A 16110-nucleotide genomic window follows, 5' to 3' on the forward strand; every position below is an offset into this window, starting at 1 on the left:
ATCGTACTTTGAATTTTGTTCCTGAGCTAGTGTCATGTGACTTCATCCTGCCCATACTGGTGGGACCCAGTGACCCGCGCCCAGGCAGCTGTGGTACCCGAGGGGGAATGGCAGACACTGTTCAGTGTACCATGTGGCTGAATCACATTGCTTCTGGGGCAGATGCCTTCCCTGCTTTTCCTCCTGTGCCCCACAGTGTGACACCAGCCGTGTGACTGTCATGTTGTATAAAGGTTCCTACTGTTGGCTCAGTGCTTAGGGTGTTTCCCCACCCTTTTATGTGATTATGGTAGCACACTTAAGAGGGGATTTCCTATTTGCCCAGCAAAGTGTTATCACCAAGATACCTAAATACTGTGCCTATGTGTGCATTCTTCTGCACCTAAACGCCCTATGTATGTACACAAGGAAGTGTGGCCTGTGTGGAGGCCATACACTCCCGGGCATTGTGTATAGATTGAAAGCCATAGGAAGGAAGTCAAGAGCAACAACAGGGTGGCGCACGCCTTTAATCCCAGCACTCGGGAAGCAGAGACAGGCAGATCTCTGTGAGTTTGAGGCCAGCCTGGTGTACAAGAGCTAGTTCCAGGACTGGCTCCAAAGCCACAGAAAAACCCTGTCCCAGGGGAAAAAAAAAAACAGACAAACAAACCAGCGACAACAGGCCTCATACCTGCATCAGTCCTCGGGTTCTCAACCTGCAGCCTGGGGGTGGGGTGGACAGGAGAGGTGCCAGCTGCTCAGGAGGATGGTACCCTAGTGTTCCGATCGTGAGACATGCTGTGACAGGCAGTTTTGTGTGTTTGGGTGTGCGCCCAGAAACCCCCACAGCCATCATCTGAGATCTGCTCAGATATTTTGGCCTGTTTCTCCTCCTTCTGGCGTTCGCAGGGAGAACATTCTGGGTCCTATAGAAGGGACTGGGTGAGTCCTGGCTCCCACCTAGCAGCTTCTACCTGAAACCATCCAAGAGTGAGGAGGCCAGACAAACAATGGTAACTTTAGCAAGAGAGTGACCCTAAAGAGTGGCCCAGCTCCTGTCTCTCCTGAGACCTGCCTAAGGACCTTCGTGATTTTGTTCGTGATGAGGCGGATGCAGACCTCCCTCAGCCAGGCCAGACAACATGCTTGTCTATGGTGGCCATGCAGGCCTCTGTCCTTCTACCCATTCCCTCTGCTGTACCGGCTGGGGGGGGGGTTCTCCCCATCCCCCTTAGGTGCCTTCTGTCTTTTCCTTAGAACTTGAGCCCCGTCCTCTAATATCCTTACCCAGGGATCATGCACTCGGAGCAGAGCCTGGGCTCTGAACCCACGTATCCCCTTCTGGAGAACTGCAGACTCTTCCAGGGCCCCTCCAGGACTTCTGTTTTTCATTTTGGTGGCCTTGTCTTTTGAACCCTCCATTTGAGGCCCTCCCTGGATGTGAGTTCCCTGTCTCTGTCGTGAGTCTACTAGTCTTTGGCCTTCCTCTCTTCAGTCCCTCCAGGACAGTCTCAGATCCCACAGACACTGTCTTTCTTCCAGAAACAAACCAAGCAGGTCCACTGGGCCCTGGCCAGGTGGGTGATAGACACCGAGCTTCACCACACGCTGGAGTGAGCACCGGCAGCACCACCCTGGACGGTTCGGGCTTTTCTCTTTTAACTTTAGCACTTATACGCGGAAACAGGCAGTCTGTGTCAGATGCCCCATCAAGGAGCCAGCTCTGGCACGGAACAGAAAGGTCAGTAGTAGAAAACGAATGTTATAGGAACATAGGAGCTGAATGAAGCAAGCCCAGCAGGTGAGGAGGGGGCACCTAGTGGAGGATCCTTACAGGCCCTGGGAGCTGCTTGTTCCCAGTCTGAATTCTTCCCTGTAGCTAGCCTGGAAGGACCTAGCTGGGCCCTGAGGCGGTAGGGACAGGATGGCAGGAGAAAGCCTTGTAGCATCCCTGGCTGTCCATGCATGCTTGTTCCAGGATGTGACCCACAGGTCCCTAGGTTTCATTTCCTCTCTTCAGCTGGTAAGAACAGTGGCTGCTGTTAGAACTGTCACAGGGCTGGCATCCTGGCTTTTTCCCTAGTTACATCATTGTGTCGCTCTGGCCCCAGCAGGCTGGAGGGAAGCCAGGCCTTTCAGCACAGGGGCGGTGTCTCTGCTAGAGGCTGCTGGGGTGGGGACCTTCCTCTAAGTGAGACTGCTGGTCCCACTGGCGAGTGGGTTAGACCAGCAGGGCTCTTGGGTGTTCTCGAGGCTCTTCCATCCCTGGAGCAACTATTCCACATCTGGCTTGGCTGCTGGCAAATCTGCATGAAGCTATAGATAGCTCTTCTGTGCTAGGCCTGACACGCAGCCCAGACTACACACCTGCTTTCCATAAAGCCATAGTAATTTTGTGTGCCACTTGGGAAATCAAGAAAAGCAACAGTGTTACCCACAAAAGCACGACCTTCACCTCCAGACATCCTGGTATGCTTCTTTTATCTATTATCTTTTTTTATTTTGGGTTTAATTTATTTTTTACATGTGTGTGTGTGGAGTGCATGCTACGATGGGCATGTGGAATCAGAGGACAACTTCATGGAGTCACCTCACCCCCTCAACCTTAGCATGGCTTCCAGGGGGTGAAGTCAGGTTTCTGGGCTTGCACAGTAACTGCCTTTACCCAGTGAGCCATCTGTCCAGTTCTTTAAAAAAATATGCAAAGTATTTTCTCAGTGGAATTTTGTCATAAGAAACTTGATGGGAAACTTTAATCCCATCATATGGGAGGCAGAGGCAGGTGGATCTCTGTGAGTTAGGACAACCTGGTCTACAGAGCGAGTTCCAGTACAGCCAGGGCTGTGACACGACAAACCCTGTCACAAACAAAACAAAACAGGGAGGGAGGGAGGGAGGGAGGGAGGGAGGGAGGAAGGAAGGAAGGAAGGAAGGAAGGAAGGAAGGAAGGAAAAGAAAGCAGAAGAGAAAGGTGAAGAAGAGAAAGGTGAATCGAATCGAGCAGTACTTCGTGCAGGGGTGAGAAGCTTGCTTTGGAGTCTCTCACAGGGGACGCAGCAGTCATGCCTCACCCTGTCAGCTGTGACTTCGGGCATGTCACTTAGCCTTTCTGTTACTTGGTGTCCTCCATGTAAAGTGAGGATAATGGCACTGGGGGTGGCTGTGCAGAAGGGATGAGCATGTATATGATTTTTATTATATTTTACCATTTCTATTGTCTGTGTGCATTTGTGTGTGTGTGTGTGTGTGTGTGTGTATTATGTTGTATACGTGGGAGCCAGAGGATGACTTAAGTCAGTTCTCTCCTTCCACCTGTGAGTCTGAAGGATCAATCTAGGTTGTCAGGCCTGGCTGTAAGTTCCTTAATGTGCCAAGCCACCTTGTCACCATGGTAGTCTTACTTTTAATCATAACTTTATGTTGTCTGTCCAGACTCATTTATTCTCTATTTTGTGATCTTTGATTTTTTTTTTTTTTAAAGAGTCTCTCTTTGTAGCCCTGACTATTCTGGAACTCACAGTGTAGACCAGGCTAGCCTTGAACTCAGAGATCCATCTGCTTTTGCCTCCAGAGTGCTGAGATTAAAGACCTGTGCTTCTACACTCTGTAGGTGGAGTTTTCTTGTGCTGGCAGCTGCTCCCACCTAATCACTCAGAAACTTATGCTCAGTCAATAGCTCAGGCTTTTTACTAGCTAACTCTTACATTTAAATTAACCCGCATTTCTTATCTATGCTTTGCCATGTAGCTCAATACCTTTTCTCAGTACGACATTCCCATCTTGCTTCTTTCTGCATCTGCTGACAACCCTGACTCCACCCTTCTTCTTCCCAGCAGTCTCGGTTTGGCTCTCTCGCCTAACCTCGTCCCCTTCTTTATTAAACCAACCACAGCAACATATATTCACAGAATGTAAAGGAATATTTCACAATGCCCAGCTATGACCTTTGATCTATGTTGTTCTATTTCTTGACCCAATAGCCATTGTTCAATTTTTTGTTTGGATTTAGTCCTACATGTAAGTGAGATCATGTGAAATTTTTCTTAGTGTCTTATTTTATTGAGCCTTTGTGTCTTACTGTTTTTTAAGGTTTATTGATTTTTATTTTGTGTATACATACTTATTTTGTCTGCGTGTATGTCTGTGCACCACGTGAATACCTGGCATCTGTGGAGGCAGAAGAGGGTGCCAGATCCCCTGGAACTGGAGTTTCAGATGGTTGTGAGCTGCCATGTGGGTTCTGGGAACTGGAAGAGCAGCCAGTGCTCCTAACCTCTGAACCACTTCTCCAGCCCTGCCTACTTTGATTTGTCAAGACAGGATCTTACCATATACTCAAAACTGGCCTGGAATGTGCTACATGCCCAGGCTGACCACCTGCATTTGCCTCCTGAGTGCTGGGATATCAAGTGTGGGCCACCAAACATGACTACCCCTGTGTTCAAGGAGAGGACCACGGCTGTGTTCTTCCCACCATGTCTCACTATTGTCATAGAAGCTGCAGTTGTATTCGCTAAGATTTAGTTTCCTGATCTGTAAAATGGGGGTGGGGTGACTAAATAGAGATAGCATTCGAACAGCACTGTCCTCCAGGTGCCAGGTTAGCCCCGACTTCACCACGTGGGTCTGGATGCCCCTGAACTCCACCCCTGGAGTGGTGCTTGGGATTATGGGTGTGCACGAGCATACCCAGTTTATGCAGTGCTAGGGTTTGCAGACTCTGGGCTTTGTCTTTAGTGTATGCCAGACAAGCACACTCCCAGCAGCGCCAGTTCTTGATGCCATTATTAGCACCAGGGCCACCTGGACACAAGCACCGCAGTGCCAGAACTGTCTGAGAAGGAAGCAGGCTCTGCTAGGTGACTAACGGGATGTGTCTGTAGTGTGGAAGTCACGGAAAGGGCTTGTGTGTGCACCTGGGGGAGGGACACCAGGGTGGTTTGCCTTCACCATGCATCTGGAAGAGCATAACGTTTACAACTAATAAATATCTTATTTCTGGAATTCTCCATGAATGCTTTCAGACTGCAGCTGCTGAATCTGGAAAGGGAAGCTGTGAGGTGGCGTCATGGCTGACCCGGCTCTGTTCTTAGCTCACTCTGTAGGCCACTTGATTTGTCTCCATCCCATCTCCAAGGCCAGTCCTCTTTTTCTACCTTGGACCAGAGCAGAACAAGGCTGAGAACTGGTCTCCACACAGGTGCCACCTCCCTCAGGACATCCCTAGTGCGGTGCTCTGTCTGTGCTGTCTGGCCTACTCTTCAGCAGGTGGCATGTTGACTCCGAGTTAGGGGGTGGCCTCTGGGGAAGGTAGTGTGCTTTCTGGGAGCCTAGGAAAACACATCTCTAACTCTGGGACTGGGATGCAGCCTGATGAATGTGGGGCTCTGGGTTCCATCTTTAGTGTACGTGGCACACAAATCCAAGACTCCAATCTAAACTGGGAGACAACTTTTGTAGCAGAAACTCTGACTGAATTTGTAGGGTTTTTTGTTTGTTTGCTTTAATCTCAGCTAAGAAGGTAGCTCAATCGTTCTAGTATGAGGACCTGAGTTCATCCCCAGCCTACATGTGAAAAAGCTGGGCAGTTGCATGGTGGTGGCCATGCCTTTAATCCCAGCAATTGGAAGACAGATGCAGGTGGACCTCTGAGTCTGAGGCCAGCCTGATCTACAAAGTGAGTTCCAGGACAGCCAGAACTGTTACACAAAGAAACCCTGTCTCAAAACAAACAACCAAACAAACAAAGCTGGGCAGTCACCTGCACTTGGGATCATGATGCTAGAGAGACAGACAGGAGGTGCTGGGTCTCACTTGCTATCCCATCTGACTTTCTTGGCGAGTTCCAGGTCAGTGAGAGAGACCCTGTCTCAAAAACAAGGTGGGAAGCACCTGAAAGTTGGCCCTGGTTCCACAAGCACACGCAGACATTGGCACACATCTCTATGTTCACAAATCCCCAAACACACTTGGCGTGTCTGAGCCTGAGTTCACTTTCATCCCAAGGACCCGTCTCCGTGACTGCTTTCAGAGCTCTGTGAGAAACCACCAGTGACAGGGTGCAGACAGTCACTCCCTGCCCCCTTCCTAGTGGTGTGGTGCAGTCTGCTGTGTCGCAGTGAGGGGCCCTTGGCTTTGCTTGTGGAATCAACATGTGCTATCTGCAGAACGTCATCTTTAACTTGGAGGTGAGAAGCTGTTCACTTGCCCAGGCCTTGCCTCAGACAGCACATCTATGCCCGCTGTCCCTTACTGTCCTCAACAGTCTTCTGTCAGAGTGGTCCCTGGCCTGGCCTGGGACTCTAGAACTTTCCATCAGACCTGCTGTTCCCCTCAGGGCCATTTCTTTCCTTTTCAGGTTCCTGCAGGTCGAGAATTAGGGCCCAGAGCTGTGGGGATGATGGAGTGCCCGGCAGGACACCTGTAGGTGGGCATGAGAGACTTTGTCCAACTGACCAGAGACCTTATGTTCTTTCAGAGCGAGAGGGCAGGCTGGGCCCCCACCTGCCCCACGGAGGATGCAGTTCTTCGGACGCCTCGTCAACACCCTCAGTAGTGTCAGCAACTTGTTCTCAAACCCATTCCGGGTGAAGGAGGTGTCGGTGGCCGACTACGCCTCCAGTGAACGGGTTCGAGAGGAAGGACAGCTGATCCTGTTCCAGAATACTTCCAGTCGTACCAGGGACTGCATCCTGATCAACCCTAGGAACCCACAGAATGGCTTCCGGTAGGTGACGGGCAGTGGGAATGCACCTCTCCTTTCATTCCCTCCCTCTTCGGCTTTTGGGGTTCATGTGGATAGGGCTTCTTTGGAGCTCTGCCTGAAAGTTATAGTACTGGAGGGAGGGGCCGGGAAGAGAAAATAGTGGATCAGTTCCCGAGTCCTCACTCCTGTAGATGGCGAGGAGGAAGGATAAGGAAGCTGAGAGGGACCCGTTGGGGTGGCCTTCAGCTGGATCTTGGTTTGGACAGCTAGTGTGTAAGGGCTGGCACTAGGCCTGCTGGAACTTCTTGAGCCTAGAAAGCTAGGGCAGGATGCCTGGGCAAGGCAGGGTGGGAAAGGGGAGAGTCCACAGCGCCAAGCATCCGTTTCAGGGTCTGATGGAGCTGGGCTGCCTGATGTCGAGGTGGGTTTATACCAACGCTGTTTCTGCTTGCTCTTCTGTCTGGCTATCCCATCATCCACCTGTTCACAGGAGTCCTGTGAGATGACACACATGGTCTGTGTCTTTAAGGAACCTGCAGACTGGTGAAGGAAGCCCCAAGTACACAGGTCTGCTAACACCTTGTAAGGAGTAGTGTGACAGAGGTAGAGCCCAGGTAACCATAGGGACACAGGAAGCAGAGCTGCTATGGAAGAGGGATTGCTTTGTTCCAGAGGAGAAGGAAGAAGGCTGTTCCAGGCCTTCAGAGGCGGGGAGGGCTCATGCAGAGGACCTGAGCTTGGTTCTCAGTACCTGGGTCAGGCAGCTCACAACTCTAACTCCAGCTCCAGGCATCTGGTGCCCTCTATTGGCCTCTGAATGCATCTGCATTCCTGCATATACACATACCTACTTATACAAAGCAATTTAAAAAATGTGAACTACAACAGACATCTAGATGATGTAGATGATGTATCTTTCACTCAGAGATTCATCACAAATACCTCTGTACTGCTCCATGCTGAGAAACAGAAAACACTGTTTCCCAAGGCCCCACTCACCAAAGAATGGCAACCAACTTTTATGCTCATTGCTTTTGTATTTTTCACTCGTTTTCTTTTCTTTCTTTTCTTTTTTAAAGGTTTATTTATTTATTATGTATACAGTGTTCTGCCTGCATACCAGAAGAGGGCACCGTATCTCTTTATGGATGGTTGTGAGCCACCAAATGGTTGCTGGGAATTGAACTCAGGACCTCTGGAAGAGCAACCAGTGCTCTTAACCTCTGAGCCATCTCTCCAGCTCCTCTTTTCTTTTTCTTAAGACATAGTCTCATTAAGTATCCCTGCTGTCCTGGAACTCGCTACGTAGACCAGGCTGGCCTTGAACTCACAGAGATCCGCCTGCCTCTGCTCCTGAGTGCTGGGATCAAAGGCATGCGCCACCACCGCCCAGCTCACCATTCACTTCTTAACCACACATTTCTCAAAATGCAGCCGTTATCAAGCAGCATGTGACCGCACATCACTATTTATTGTGCAGTTGATGGAGACGTAGGGTCTTTCTTGTTTTTGCTGTGTGCGTACCTTCCTGTTTGTCATGTCCCCAGGAATGCTGGTGGGCCCGAGCCAGTGACAACCTGGGTAGGTCATGATCGTGTATTTTCCTACTGACTGTGAATGCGATTTCTTGATACTTTTGTCCTAAGACTTGATATTGTCAGTGCAAACACCTCGACTCATTCCTTTGAGTGACTACTAGCGCATTACTGTAATTTTATTGTTTACTTAGTTACAAGCGAACTAGAGCCCATTTCAGCAGTGCTGAACCATTTGGAGCATCTTCAGTGATGTACCTGCTCAGCTCTCAGCCATTAAAATAGTTGCCTTTTAAAAATATTATTACTGGCCAGGCATGATGGTGCACACCTTTAATCCCAGCACTCAGGAGGCAGAGATAGGCAAATCTCTGAGTTTGAGACCAGCCTGGTCTACAGAGCAAGTTCTCTAATGGCAGGGCTATACAAAGAAAGCTTATCTTGAAAAAAAAAAAAAAATATATATATATATATATATATATATATGTGTGTGTGTGTGTGTGTTTTAGTATTTATATATATTTACAGATGTTATATATGCATAAATATTAATATCATATATATGTATTTATTAGTATTTTTTATATTTTATGTGTACAGCTATTTTGCCTGCATGCATGTCTGCGCATCATATGCATGCCTGGTGCTGGCAGAAACTGAATGTATACAGCACACACGATCATGAGTCTAGCCCTTTCCATTCATGTGTTTGTAATATTTGATTGTTTTCTCTTATTTATTCATTTATTTTGGTTTGTTTTTTGAGACAGGGACTCATTATGTAGCTCTGGTTATCCTAGAACTCACTATGTAAACCAGACTGGCCTTGAATCATAGAGGTTCACTTGCCTCTGCCTTCCAAGTGCTGGAACTAAAGAATGTGCCACCATGCCCAGCTATTATTTTTTATTTTTTTTTGTTTGTGTGCCTGCCTCCAAAGACCAGAAGATGGTGTCAGATTCTGAAGCATTAATCTAATTAATCTTAATAAAAACCAGGAGTCAGATTATCAGGGTAATAACTTAGAAGATCAGAGAAACAAAGGAGCAGCTACCAGTTGCTTCCTACCTGCCTCCTTCCTGCATCCAAAAGGGGTTGAGATCCTGTCTACACCCTACCTCAGCACTTCCCGTCTGCATCTCTCGAGTATTGGGATTAAAGGCATGTGTCACCACTGCTTCTATGGTTAGCTAGTGGCTAGCTCCACACTGATCTCCAGGCAAGTTTTATTTGTCAGAACACAAGCAGAGTATCATACAACATTTCCCCCTTTTTGTCTAAATGGAAAGCAAAGGTTTTAACTAACATAGAAAAACTATATACAGTAAGTACAAAAATTATATACAGTTATATAAGGCAATAATTACATTAACAATGTCTAGTCTACTAACATTTGACAAATTCAGAGAAAATACTCCATTATCTATCATATCTTGGTGAGTCCAAAGTGTTGTACCTAATTCACTTTCTAATTCTGTACATTATCAACCAAAACTATCTTTTTATATCTCTCAACCTTATACACTTTACACCTCTTTTATGAGTTTCTTTTCTGAATTTGTTAATGAGGAAAACTGTGACTATCTAGTCTTCAACTCCGTCAGAGACCCAAGAAGGAAATAATAATGCCCATGTAAGCAGGAAGTGCAAACAAGCGACTTCCAAAAAAATGTGAGAAATGACAGAAACATCGGGCTGCCTGGACCTCTGTAATGTTGGGGTATCCATCTTGAGTCTACCAGCCTAGAATATCTGACAGACTTTTCAGTGAAACAGTATACTCTGAAGGGCTGTCCTACCTTGTCTTGAAAAAGTTTGGTAATCACTTTCTTTTGTGTCCTGCCTATCCAGTTTGGACAGCACACTGTCAGCAGTCGAGGCAGGGGCATTTTCTTGCCCAGAGGCTCACTTTTGCCGCAGAGAAAGTAAGCTCCATATAGAGTTTCTTTGATGCACATTATCTTCTCTGGTGCTTCCAGGAGCAGACATATCTCAGTGTCATAAAAAAAAAAAGAACCTTCTGTTATTAAAACATAAATGCCAATATTCTGTAGCTCTATGAGATGTTTGAAGATGACCTGTCTATCTAAAAATTATCTCTGCTCGACCCTGAAAACATACCTAATATGACTACAAGTTTGATTGTAAAAGGTGACTGACTACTAACTTACATTTCTTTAATATAATGTAATAGCTTGTAATGATAACTTTCAAGGACTAGAAATTAATTTTCTTTACATTGTTAAATGATCTGTATAAGTTACTATACCTTGAACAAGAGTAGAAATGTATGTATAGTATGTTCTAACAAAAATAACCTCAAATTGGTATCAATATACAAAAATCCATACTAGTGTAAAATATTTAAGACTAGTAACTTTTTTGGTTTAAAGGTAGATTCAATAATTTATCCTTTTATCTTCTATCTCCTATATATATATTTTTTAAATATTTATTTATTATGTATTCAATATTCTGTCTGTGTGTATGCCTGCAGGCCAGAAGAGGGCACCAGACCCCATTACAGATGGTTGTGAGCCACCATGTGGTTGCTGGGAATTGAACTCAGGACCTTTGGAAGAACAGGCAGTGCTCTTAACCTCTGAGCCATCTCTCCAGCCCCCTCCTATATATTTTTATATCCCCTTTTTTCTTTTCAGAACAAGATACCTGAATCTAATCTCCTTTGTTCAGTTTTTTCCTGACCATTACCAATAACAACTTGTAACCAACCCCCCTAACAATGAGCAATATCCATAACCCATTGAACGACCCAAAAATGCCCACTCCACCTATTGGGAATGTGGGCGTTGTGTTCTTAAAATTACTTCCTGCTGTCTGGGGACAATGGCATCTGTAGGGGACCTGAAAAAGATGGGATAATTATCAAGTCCTGGGAGGGCTAGCTGTATCACTTGTCCAGGCTCGGTGTAATGGAAAAGTGCAGGGCTTATTTCAAGTCCTGGGTAGAGGAGTCCGTGAGGCTGGAGCATCTCAGCTAGCCATCTTGACATGGTCCTGAGCAGTTTGTAGTCCAACGCCATCTATGGGTGGTATTTGTCAGCTTAGTAGTTCAGGACAGCTTCCAAAGGTCTACAAGAGCTAGTTCAGGACAGCTTCCAAAGCTACAGAGAAGCCAGGCGGTGGTGGCGCACGCCTGTAATCCCAGTACTTGGGAGGCAGAGGCAGGCGGATCTCTGTTAGTTCGAGGCCAGCCTGGTCTACAAAGGGAGTTCCAGGACAGGCTCAAAAGCTACAGAGAAACCCTGTCTAAAAAAAAAAAAAAAAAAAGAAGAAACATTGTTTCAACAAACATTCCTAGAAACAGTGTTTCTACTAATCTAACATTGTTGCCAAGCAGTGGTAGCGGGTACCTTTAATCCCAGCACTCAGGAGGCAGAGACAGGCAGATCTCTGTGAGTTTGAGTACTGCCTGCTCTACAGAGCAAGTACCAGGACAGGCTCCAAAGTTACAGAAAAACCCTGTCTCAAAAAATCCAAAAAGAAAAAAAGAAAGAGTAAAGAAACATAGTTTCTGGGAATGCCTTGTCTAACAATTCCTTTTCAGGTGATCTTGTTTGCCACAATTAAAACATTTTGATTTTTCTTCGAGCCTCTGGAAATCACCTGTCCTATCCAATTATCATCATGATGATAATAGTCAATATTGACTATATCTTGGATTCATTCCTCTATGGCTGCTGATCTTACCTTTAAAGACCTATTTATCCTTTTGCATTGTGAATTAGCATTTTCAAAAGTCAAAGAATCAATTTGTCTGTCTTCTAAATTTGGTATCATTCTATTCATAGCTAAAGTCAATTTTTATAAAAAAAAAAAGTAAAACTTTCTTTTGGGTCTTGTATAACTTTAGTAAAGGACTCAGTTCTCTTTCCAACTTCAATTCTGTTGTCCCAAGAATTCAAAGCTGCTGCATGGCATAGAGCCAAGATGTGGTCATCATACGGAGACTCTGTACATCAGCACAATCACCCTCTCCACGAAGCTGGTCTTGGGGAAATTTCTATCCCTCTAGCCCTACTTCATTGTTCAGTGGTCCTAGCCTCATCTTTCCACCAGGTCCTCCACTGCAGTTGAGGACCAGACTGCAATACTGCTCTAACCAAGTCTCTCTAGTCTTGTGGAATAATTCTTTTACTAGTTGACCGTGAATTTAACATCTGCTTCACAAAAGGTGAATGGATACCGTATCAAACTATTGCTTCCTTAAATCTCCTCAAATCTAACATTTCCACAGGAATCCAGTCAGCTCTTACATAGCCTTGGGGATACCTGTCATTTGGCAGTTCCCCTAAGGTAACTGGATCAATTAAGGCTGATTGTTTGAAAACCTTGCGCTGTTCCTCTCTAATCTTAAAATGTAATGCTGAGTTTGGTTCTCCTTTAAATTCCTGTCTTTATCTGAATATCTCTTAAGGCTTGTAACTTAAGAGACAAAATGGCATATTTTCTTTAGTAACTTTTTCTAAGGCCTGTTTCTTGGCACTCATACCAACCAACTTGGCACTCACATCAGGAGGCAGAGGCATGTCTCTGAGTCTGAGGCCAGCCTGGTCTACAGAACTAGTTCTAGGATAGGCCCCAAAACTACACAGAGAAGCTCTGTCTCAAAGAACAAAGAATACAAAACAGAAACAAAAACAAACAAAAAAGAAGAATCAAATCAATAGTGTTTATAATTGGACATTATGTAAGTCCAGTCTTAGTTAATTATCCCTCATTTAATTGTTCCATTTCTAAAGCACTCATTGTGTAATCACACAGAAACCTAACTCCCTCCATCGTAATCATTTTTCCCATTTTTAACGTGGAAAAAACTTTTTTTTTTTTTTTAAATCTAATTCTCCCCTTTAAGAATTCCCAATTGTCTCACCAAATCTGTTGATGATGGAGGTGAAATGTAGCCCGCCTGAGTGGAGAACGGAACGCAGGCAGTCAACAGCTTGACTGAGGACAGCTGCGGCTGATTGTGCATCAGCAGCCTGAGGAGGGGGTCCAGGAAAAGCCCACAACCCATGGGGGGAAAGAAGCCAAAGAGCCAGGTGTCTGCACGAGGGAATGCGTGAAAGCTGCTGACTCAGGTGTTTGACCTGTGGTGTTGGCTGTAAAGAGGCTGCAACAGAAAAAACCCCAGACTCTCAGGGAGGGGGGGGCGGGACTTAGCTGGTGGTGTAGTGACTCCGCCTGGTGCAGTTCCCGCCACGTGCAGCTCTGGTGGGTGCCGGTGACTGCAAAACCGTGGGAAAGCGGCTATTTTGGGAATTCGTGCTGCAAAAGTTGGACACCAGATGCAGTGTGAATCTAATTAATCTTAATCAATAAAAACGAGTCGGATATGGGGTAAAAACCTGAAAAATCAGAGAACTGGGAGCAGCCTCTAATTGTTTCCTACCCGTCCCCTTCCTGCATCCAAAAGGGGTTGAGATCCTGTCTGCACCCCGTCTTGTCACTTCCTGTCTACACCCCCTGAGTGCTGGGATTAAAGCCATCTGCCACCACCGCCCAGCCTCTATGGTTAACCAGTGGCTAGCTCTGCCCATTGATCTGGCAAGTTTTGTTTGTCAGAACACAAACAGCACATCCCACAACAAGACTCTCTCAGAGCTGGAGTTACAGGCACTTGTGGTCCACCCTACAAGGGTGGGTGACTCTTAAAGGCTAAGCCGTTTCTCCAGCCCCCTCGGATTGTTCTTTGTTTGGTTGGGGGTTTACTGTAGTCTTCTCCCAGGATTTGTTTTCTTTTGGCTCTGTGGAGCTGTCCTTGTGTTGTCTTGACTTCCGTGTTGACAAGCCAGCTGTCCCACTGTGGTTATCCTCTGCCATGTTAATCCCCTCCTTACAGCTTGTGTACACATCAGGTTCTGCTGTCTTGTGTTGAACAGTGCCTCGGTGCCAGTTATTGCTGTAACAGAGCATCCCAGGATGTACTGGCCTCAAGCAGTACTGATTCATTTAGCCTAAATCTGCGGTCTGAGCAGAGCTCAGTGACAAGGACTCATTTCTCTGCAGAGCACCTGCTTGGACAGCTCGGCTGCACTTTTCTCTTCACAAGTGTCTTCATTCAGGGCCCAGGGATCTCCCCTGTTGCCCCAGCTCCCCATGGCATGCCAGCCAGGTCCTGAGAGAGACATAGAAGCCTCCAGTATCTTCAGGGCTCTGTAAAGACACCGGGACAGCTTTGCTGTTGCTTATTGTGATAAAGCAATGAGCCAACCGGGTCAAAGAGCAGTGTCACACAGATCCTGGTGGCTTGGTGAAGGGCATGCCAGAGCCCTTCGGAGCCCTGTGTACAGCCTGTACATGGTGGTAGATGTGGATTGGGATTTTTGTTTTTGTTTTTGACACAGGGTTTCTCTGTGTAACAGTCCTGACTGTCCTGGAGCTCACTCTGTAGACCAGGCTGGTCACAAACTCACTGAGATCCACTAGCCTCTGCTGCCCGAGTGCTGGGATTAAAGATGTGAAACACTACCACCGATGGGGTTTTGTTTTTAAAAAGATTTATTTATGGTACAATGAGATGCCTCAATGGGTAAAGGTTCTTTCCACCAAACTTGACAATCCGAGTTTCACTCTCTGGCTGACATGTATATGTGTATACATACAAATAAATAAATTAATTAATAACATATTTTTCCAAAAAAGACCTCTTTGCCTGTGTGTGGGAAGACAACTTTCAGGAATCCCTTTCTTCCTTGTGTCAATCCTGTGAGGAGTCCTGGGCATCAAACTTAGGTCGTCAGGCTTGGCAGCAAGCCCCTTTACCCACTGAGCCACCTTGCCTGCCTTATTTTTAGTTTATTTTGGGTTTTGAAATAGGATCACAGACTGTTGTGTAGGCAGCCGTGAAACTTACTCTGAGGCCTAGGATTCTCAGACTCAACAACAATCTCTCCTGCATCAGCCTTCTGAGTGCTGGGACTATAGGTGAGTGCAATCATACCCAGCTTTGGCATTTACATTTTTACATTTTGGGTTTTTTTTTTGGTTTTGTTTTGTTTTTTTGGTTTTTATATGGGGATGAACTTGGAGGATACAGGAAATCAACAGAACTTTTTAAATAAGACTGTTTCTTCTGCTCTGCATCCGGCCCCCTCCTGATGGTTTGTGTCTCTTCCGTTTTTCCGTATTTCTCCATTCTTTTCTGTCCCTACACTTGATTCTGCCTGTTTTCTGTGGACTCTTCTCCTGCTCACTAGTTTTCTCTTCAACACTGTCCAGTCTGCTGAACTTCGGCTTTTTCAGACAATGTCTCATGTGTCCCAGGCTGGCGTCAAGCTTGTCACATAGCTTAGGATGACACTGAATTTCCCGCCCTCCTCTGTGCTGGACATTGTTCTAAACAGAGCAGGTGAAGAAAAACCAAGTGTGACTACCTGGCTCACTGCCGCCGCCATGGTGGGCAAAACCTGCCAGGGCTGAAGCCCAGCTTTCCTTCTTCTGTGCACTGAGTGTTGGTGTTGTCTGCAGAGCAGTTGCTGCCTCTTGCTGCTGAGTACTTCACGTTGTTGCCCTCCCCATAAGAGCTCACTGGGCGCGCGGGAGGCAGAGGCAGGCAGATCTCTGTGAGTTTGAGGCCAGCCTGGTCTACAAGAGTCAGTTCCAGGACAGGCTCAAAAGCTACAGAGAAACCCTGTCTCGAGGGGGTGGGAGAGATGACTCAGAGGTTAAGAGCATTGCCTGCTCTTCCAGAGTTCCTGAGTTCAATTCCCAGCAACCACGTGGTGGCTCACAACCATCTGTAATGAGGTCTGGTGCTCTCTTCTGGCCTTCAGGCATACATGCAGAAAGGATATTGTATACATAATAAATAAATATTAAAAAAAAAAAACCCTGTCTCGAAAAACCAAAAAGAAAAAAAAAAAA

The sequence above is a fragment of the Alexandromys fortis genome, unplaced genomic scaffold, assembly GCF_014885135.2.
Source record: "Alexandromys fortis isolate MF-2015 unplaced genomic scaffold, M_Fortis_MF-2015_v1.1 scaffold_157, whole genome shotgun sequence".
Lineage (NCBI taxonomy): Eukaryota > Metazoa > Chordata > Mammalia > Rodentia > Cricetidae > Alexandromys > Alexandromys fortis.